Genomic DNA, 7,771 nt, shown 5'->3' with positions numbered 1-7,771 from the left:
CCTGGCAGATGGAGATGGCGTTGGCTGGCCAGGACATTCTGCAAAGCGGGGTCATCCTCTTCCTCCACCTGCTCTGCCTGAGTGAGGACGACATGCTTCTCACAGACGTGGTCTATGGGGTCCTCCTCCGACATGCCTCCGACACCCTCGTCAGCCTGCTCGTCCTCCTCTTCCTCGCCACTCTCCTCAACAGCGGACTCCCCTTTCCCCTCCTCCTCCTCGTCCTTCCTACACTGCTCCTCCTCAGCTGAAAAACATTACATTGTGTTAAGTTACATTGTGATTAGTAGTGATGAGTACAAGGTCAGCAGACAGTTAGCGGGCAGGTGATTTTAGTATATATTGTTGTGTGATGAAAAATGCTGTACCTTTCTGCACGTAGTAGTGCCTTGCAGTGAATGCAGTGGACTGGCACATGCCATACTCCACGCCAAGCAGCTCCTCCTCGTCTGGATGGTTGTAGTCGTCAGGGTATGGCAGAGGAGCAGCGAAGTTAGGTTCAAAGACGTGCTCCTTGCCAAAGAGCAGCTCCGCCTGCCGATTCATTCGCTGAATCCTCGCAGCGTCCACGCAGCTCGTCTGGCGACCACGACCTCCGTCGACGCGAAGGGACTCCATCCTGGCGTTCCACTGTACGGCGAAGGCGATCAGGTACACCTGAAACACATTTAACACATTTAAAGCATGTAACACATTTCTGGCGTTATTGTAGTTGAAAATGAAAGTTGCCCTTCTTTAAGCATAATGTTTTTTAACCTTCTTGTACATAACATTCTTGAAAAAATCTAATAAACATATATTTAAAAAATAAAATAAAAACATTTGACGATGTTGACAAAGCCTTTTGTTTTCATTAGTCACTTGGAATGGCATGATGCCGCATCTGTTAGATGGTATGGCGTTGACTAGATGGGAATGCAGCCCTTCCAAAGAATTGCTGCCACGCCGGCATCTGTACCTCTGCAGCTGTACACCGTTCAGCACCACCGTCCTCACTGCCACGTACAGCGGAACACCAGGGGGGTCCTGCAACACACAAAACAGTACGAGGTTCATGATTACTCTGGCCCATCCAGTTTTGTCTAAATGTGTCTATACATGGCCATACTTGTATCTGTCTTGACCCATTCACAAATAAACTCGCCTGCATGCATCCGAGGTGCTTGCTTGCCTTGCCCAATGTGCATCAACGGCGTCTGAGGATTTGAACAAGGGGATCCCGTCGATGTCAAGGCCTGCTGGTCCCTTGAACTCATCAAGGATGGAGTCCACAGTCGCAGCGGTCTCCTGTAACACACAGGTGGGAAAGGTATAATTAGAAATGTTATTCATATAACAGCTTTATTACACATGATGCATTTCTATTACAAACTTATTACAAATAGTTACCTCAACACCCCTCGTTATGCGCCTGACATAGCTCTTGATCTGAGACGGCTTGAGGAAGGCGAGCATCTGTTGGTCAGTGTGGTTGCCGTACAGTTCCTCGTTGCCCTTCCGCACTGCCTGGACCAAGAGCATCATGTCCCCCTTATTGTAGGCCAACACCGCCCCTGCCATGGCACTCATGAATACCCCGTACTTGGCGTGGCTCTGTTTGATGACCACAGCATCCCAGCGCTGCAGCCAGTGGCGGATGTCCAGACGGACCACAGCACCCCTCTGCACCCAGTCACTGAAGAGGGTCTCAGGGAACGATGAGCCACTGTCACTGAAATGACACAGAAAAAATAGCATGCATCTACCAGTATCTATGCAATAGTGTTTCATTAAATAACTTGTCATGTGTGATTTGAATTACCTGAATTATTATTTGAAATATCATTACACTATGATGAAATATCATTATGCTACGATGGAATTAATTCAATTAAAATGTACCGGCAGCAGTTGTTGTCGGCATAAATCACTCTCGGGGCTGGAGCGTTCGCACGCTCGAACCGAGCCACAAGACCCCTGGCCATGCGTGCATAGCAGCCCTCGGACTCAGCTGCCACCACCACCGTCGTCAAGAACTGACCCCACTCATTCAGGACGCTGGTGAGGTACTGCATCGTGCCCTGGCCGTCCCCGTAGATCTTCTTCAGGACCTGTCATAAAACAGACCAAATCAAAACATACACATTATTACATTACATTAATGTCACTAGTTAAGACACATCTGTATTTTTTTTTTTTTTTACCATAACATGATGGCTGCATGCATACCTTTCTTGTGCCATCTATGCAGAGGATTTCTCCAGTCATGCTGAGGATCTCGCTACGGTACACTGGCATCTTCTCCATCTCCATGATGAGGTGTGCTCGCCTCAGCACCCGGGCAGATGGAAGAGGAGACTGGGGAATGGGAGGTGTGTACGTCCCTGCAGGTTTGGCGAAGGCGAGGATGCCCTTCTGCGAGGAGGATGAGGCTGCCGTCGACGAAGAGCCAGCTGTGTGGGCGTCGTACAGCAGAGTCTGGTACAGGTCACGCCGCTCGATGTACCACTCGTCGTGGCCCTGTTTCAGAAGCCGCTGCACCTTGCTCATCGACACGGCGTTGAGGCGGTCGCTCAGCAGAGTCACCACTCCTCTGTCGATGGCGCGCTTCCCACACAGAATGGCGGGGAACATCCGTCTAACAGCAGGGGCGAGGCTCATCAGAACTTTTGGACTGTAGGCCAGCCAAATGTACTGCTGCTGATGGTGATCTTCCTCCTCCTCCTCCTCCTCCTCACTGTCGCGTGCCACCGACACATGCCTCACCTTCTCGCAGTAGGAGCACTTCAGCTTCTCCGTCAGGAGGGTGTAGTAGGATGACATGCCACACACCTGCCTGGCGTAGCTGCCGAAGCCCTTCCTCTCCAGGTATTCCCCAGGCGGCGCAGGGCAGTTGGTGTTGGGGCAGGGAATCATGGCCTTCATCACACCGACGGGGCGCCAGAAGAAGGCAGGCGTGGTGAAAAAGGAGAGCATGCTGGGAACTGCTCCCTTGACGGACACAGGCAGTGGGGGTGGGTGGAACTCCATCTTCTCCTTCAGCAACTTCCTCTCCACAATGTCGCCTTTGGCATTATTATACCGGGATGCCCTCTCAAACAGGCCATATGCCTCGTTGCACTTCATCCACTTAATGTTTGGTAGGGCGATGCCAAGTGCTTGGGCAGATGCTGGTGGTTCCTCCCAGTACCTCTGCCAACCCTCCAGGTGGATGCCGGTGGAGACGGAGGGCTGCTCCTGCGATGGTGGCACGGCAGGCTCCTTGCTGGCAGCTGCGGCTGGAGTGAGTTGTCCCACGGTGGTGATGTGGGTGGAGACAGGGACCTGAGACTCATCCAGGAGTTGTTCTGCAAAGCACACACACACACACACACAGAGAATTGAGATAATTATTCCAAATGAATTTAACATAATGACAGAAGTAAAGAAAAACATTATTAGTTTAAGCCGCTCTAGAAGGGATACAATGGTCAATTAATTTCCATACGTAAGCATAATAATATTACCTGCCACAGCCAATAGCTCGGCATCACTGGCATAATTGGAGCCATGCTGGGAGAAGGATGACACCGCTGCGCCTGTCTTTTCCTGAGAAAAAAAAAGAAAGAAAAACATGACAGTAAGATCCATACATCATGGTTTTGAAATGGTGTGAATTATCACTCACATGTACAAATAGAAATTTTAACCTAGATAACTTACCTTCAGCTTCCTGTCAACGAGACACGTTACAGAGGGGAACATGTTGACGTACTCCTGTAGGCGCTCCTTCTGCCACTTCATCAGCTCATTCAGCTCGCCCTGGTGAATGAACTCGGACAGAATCCACGCCGCCCAACCAGCATCATTCTCTAGCAGCCACCTAAATGTCTGCCCGGCGTACATGCCAAAGGTCATGACGAGCTGGCCTCTCCACATCTCCCCTCCGGCCTTTTTGGCAGCGGCCTCCGCCTTCACAGGGTCCAGCCAGGTCGGGTCCACCTCCTTGTTAGGGTTGCCTGCCTCAGCCTTGGCAGCTACCGTACACATCATCCGGGCCTCTACCTGCCTGTACATGGGGATGCGGGGGTACTGGTGCTGCTTCAGATGTAGGTCAAGCTGGGGCTTGGTCGAGAAGCTCTTCCCACACACGTCACAGGCATGCTGTTTAGGGTCGTGAAGCTTCATGTGGCGTGTAAGGTTGGACTTCAGAGTAAACCTCTTGTTGCACACCTCACACTCATAGCTATCATGGCTCTCCATTCTTTCTGGTAATGTAAACACAGGTAATAGGAATCAGTGATGACTGTTCATTTAACTTTCCAACAAGTGACTGTAACAAAACTTTTAAACATGGCTCATTTGCAGTTAGTAGTCATCATATAAATAAGGTCAAAGCAAGAGAGCCATGTTATTTATTTAAACTGGATGACAGTATTTACACACACATCCCGTGAGATGTAATAAAAGCCTATCACTGCACATATTAGTTTGATAGTGGTGTACTCATTAACACAGCTTAAAAATCAGGTGTTGTGTTTACACATCCAAAGCATATTTAGACCTCGAATTTCGACTGCACACTGTAGTAACAACATCTACAAAGTCTAAACATGCTAGCCAGATGATCAGATGAGGGCTTAAATACATTTTAGAGACCCTGCAGCCCTCGTAAAAGTAGTAAGCAAAAACAGCCCATTCATTCATCACTTTGTTGTTAGCATGCAAATCGCGGTTGACATGTTTACACTTCTAAAGCATATTTACACATCGAATTGCAACTCCACATTGTTGTAACACCATCTCCATAGTCTTAAGAAGTGGGATAGAGTGTTCGATCACGTTTTTAATGTATTTACAGAGATCGTCAGGTCATTACAGTGGCGATTGGTACTTCATTCATTTTCAATGCATTCATGCCAATCGCAGTTGGCATGTTTACACTTCTAAAGCATACTTACACGTCGAATTTCAACTCAAAACTGTTGTAACACAATATCCATGGTCTTAAGAAGTGAGCTAGAGTGTCCGATCACGATTTAAAAGTATTTCCAGAGATCGTCAGATCATTACACTGGCTGGCGATTGGTAGAAGCTAGCTCAATCATTAATTTCAACGCTAACTAGATTATCATGTCAAACCTCAGGCAAATTCAGGCAAATTATCCAAAAATACATAGAGTTTCAGTCATTACTTATCAAATAATTACACCAAACTTACCTGAGAATAAAAATATTAGTCTGTCAAATCTGTCAAACGGCCGACTGCATCACAGCGCAGTCTCGAATGACGATTCCACAACAGAGGTCTCTGATTGGCTGATCGCTGCTCAGCTCTCCTCAACAGGGCTCAATGATTGGCTTGTCGTTCCTCAACTTTGCACAACAGGGCTCAACCATTGGTCCGTTGAGCAGGCTTTAGGGACTTGGGAGAGAATTCGCCTGGGAATACCAGGTGCTGTAAGCTTTTTTGTTTAAAAAAAAAAAAAAAAAAAAAAGAGTCACTGAGCTTCTTCAAAAAGCTGGACATAGTCTCTTTGTTTCTTCAAACAGCCTGAAATGGTCTCTGAGCTTCTTCAGAAACCCTGAAAGTGTCTCTTAATTTTTTCTTCAAAAAGCCCGATTTTGGCAGCAGTTTTCGCTTACGGCCATACCACCTTGAGCACGCCCGATCTCGTCTGATCTCGGAAGCTAAGCAGGGTCGGGCCTGGTTAGTACTTGGATGGGAGACCGCCTGGGAATACCAGGTGCTGTAAGCTTTTTAGTTTACTTCACTAATGTTCTAACCTTTTAAATAGGCCGATTTTGGCAGCAGTTTTCGCTTACGGCCATACCACCTTGAGCACGCCCGATCTCGTCTGATCTCGGAAGCTAAGCAGGGTCGGGCCTGGTTAGTACTTGGATGGGAGACCGCCTGGGAATACCAGGTGCTGTAAGCTTTTTTGTAAAAAAAAAAAAAAAAAAAAAAAAGAGTCACTGAGCTTCTTCAAAAAGCTGGACATAGTCTCTTTGTTTCTTCAAACAGCCTGAAATGGTCTCTGAGCTTCTTCAGAAACCCTGAAAGTGTCTCTTAATTTTTTCTTCAAAAAGCCCGATTTTGGCAGCAGTTTTCGCTTACGGCCATACCACCTTGAGCACGCCCGATCTCGTCTGATCTCGGAAGCTAAGCAGGGTCGGGCCTGGTTAGTACTTGGATGGGAGACCGCCTGGGAATACCAGGTGCTGTAAGCTTTTTAGTTTACTTCACTAATGTTCTAACCTTTTAAATAGGCCGATTTTGGCAGCAGTTTTCGCTTACGGCCATACCACCTTGAGCACGCCCGATCTCGTCTGATCTCGGAAGCTAAGCAGGGTCGGGCTTGGTTAGTACTTGGATGGGAGACCGCCTGGGAATACCAGGTGCTGTAAGCTTTTTTGTTAAAAAAAAAAAAAAAAAAAAAAGAGTCACTGAGCTTCTTCAAAAAGCTGGACATAGTCTCTTTGTTTCTTCAAACAGCCTGAAATGGTCTCTGAGCTTCTTCAGAAACCCTGAAAGTGTCTCTTAATTTTTTCTTCAAAAAGCCCGATTTTGGCAGCAGTTTTCGCTTACGGCCATACCACCTTGAGCACGCCCGATCTCGTCTGATCTCGGAAGCTAAGCAGGGTCGGGCCTGGTTAGTACTTGGATGGGAGACCGCCTGGGAATACCAGGTGCTGTAAGCTTTTTAGTTTACTTCACTAATGTTCTAACCTTTTAAATAGGCCGATTTTGGCAGCAGTTTTCGCTTACGGCCATACCACCTTGAGCACGCCCGATCTCGTCTGATCTCGGAAGCTAAGCAGGGTCGGGCTTGGTTAGTACTTGGATGGGAGACCGCCTGGGAATACCAGGTGCTGTAAGCTTTTTTGTTAAAAAAAAAAAAAAAAAAAAAAGAGTCACTGAGCTTCTTCAAAAAGCTGGACATAGTCTCTTTGTTTCTTCAAACAGCCTGAAATGGTCTCTGAGTTTGTTCAGAAACCCTGAAAGTGTCTCTTAATTTTTTCTTCAAAAAGCCTGATTTTGGCAGCAGTTTTCGAGGAAGTAATCCAGGAAGTAATTGGAGTGGCAGAGTGTATCGCGACTTTGTTTGTTTGTTTTGTTATTTTTGTTTTGTTTGAAGTTTGAGGGAAAGATATTTTTTCTTTACCTTGTCTATTTTGTTTTAAACCACGAACCAGCAGCTCTCGGTAGTGATGGGCAGATCGAGGCTTCGTGAAGCAATGAAACAGTCGAAGCAAATGTGCCATTTTGTTTCGAGGCTTCGAATCAATCCGAAACCCGTCTCCACGGTGACACCTAGTGGTCACTTGCAGGTGTTGATCTGAAACAACCTTTACAAAGAGCTAATAAAAAAATGTGTTGGTTTTTTTTTTTTATTATTGTATTTTTGTAATATATGAAGCTTGTAACCTGTAGTCTCTTCACATTGCATAATGTGATTTTGGTCATGAAAAATGAATATTAATAAAAAATAAATCAAGCCACAATGTCTCCCTTTCTTATTGATTTTTATTCAAAAATATTAATTTCTCTGCTGTTGAAGGACTCAGCCTACTTCTTTTTTTACAGATAATCTCTCCAGCCTTTGAAAAAATTCTCTCACAAGGGACACTTGTTGCTGGCATACAAAGATATTGTTTAGCTAGGACATACAAATGAGGAAAGATTACTGCTCTCTCTTTCCAATAAGTTAGAGGATCATGAGTTCTGGGCAAAAACGCATCGCTGAGGTATTTTTTCACTTCCACTGTGGCATCAGCTGTAGGATTGTGTATCATCTGGGTCTCACGGATA

The 7,771-nt window shown here is 46.4% G+C and overlaps 6 non-coding genes across 6 annotated transcripts; all 6 read left to right on the top strand.

Annotated features, from left to right (window-relative positions):
- Nucleotides 1-5,598: 5,598 nt before the first annotated feature.
- Nucleotides 5,599-5,717, top strand: LOC130079202 (5S ribosomal RNA). Its single transcript, XR_008806315.1, has one exon. It is a non-coding gene; the product is annotated as a 5S ribosomal RNA (ribosomal RNA).
- A 61-nt stretch (nucleotides 5,718-5,778) lies between these two features.
- On the top strand, nucleotides 5,779-5,897 carry LOC130079080 (5S ribosomal RNA). The gene has a single exon (XR_008806202.1). It is a non-coding gene; the product is annotated as a 5S ribosomal RNA (ribosomal RNA).
- A 173-nt stretch (nucleotides 5,898-6,070) lies between these two features.
- On the top strand, nucleotides 6,071-6,189 carry LOC130078963 (5S ribosomal RNA). Its single transcript, XR_008806090.1, has one exon. It is a non-coding gene; the product is annotated as a 5S ribosomal RNA (ribosomal RNA).
- Nucleotides 6,190-6,250: 61 nt separating this feature from the next.
- LOC130079284 (5S ribosomal RNA) lies at nucleotides 6,251-6,369 on the top strand. Its single transcript, XR_008806390.1, has one exon. It is a non-coding gene; the product is annotated as a 5S ribosomal RNA (ribosomal RNA).
- Nucleotides 6,370-6,541: 172 nt separating this feature from the next.
- Nucleotides 6,542-6,660, top strand: LOC130078847 (5S ribosomal RNA). The gene has a single exon (XR_008805978.1). It is a non-coding gene; the product is annotated as a 5S ribosomal RNA (ribosomal RNA).
- Nucleotides 6,661-6,721: 61 nt separating this feature from the next.
- Nucleotides 6,722-6,840, top strand: LOC130079283 (5S ribosomal RNA). Its single transcript, XR_008806389.1, has one exon. It is a non-coding gene; the product is annotated as a 5S ribosomal RNA (ribosomal RNA).
- The last annotated feature ends 931 nt before the right edge of the window (nucleotides 6,841-7,771 follow it).

This window comes from Rhinichthys klamathensis, unplaced genomic scaffold (assembly GCF_029890125.1).
Source record: "Rhinichthys klamathensis goyatoka isolate OS25496 unplaced genomic scaffold, OSU_Roscu_1.1 h1tg001008l_1, whole genome shotgun sequence".
Classification (NCBI taxonomy): domain Eukaryota; kingdom Metazoa; phylum Chordata; class Actinopteri; order Cypriniformes; family Leuciscidae; genus Rhinichthys; species Rhinichthys klamathensis.
This window is presented reverse-complemented; position numbering and strand designations above follow the sequence as displayed.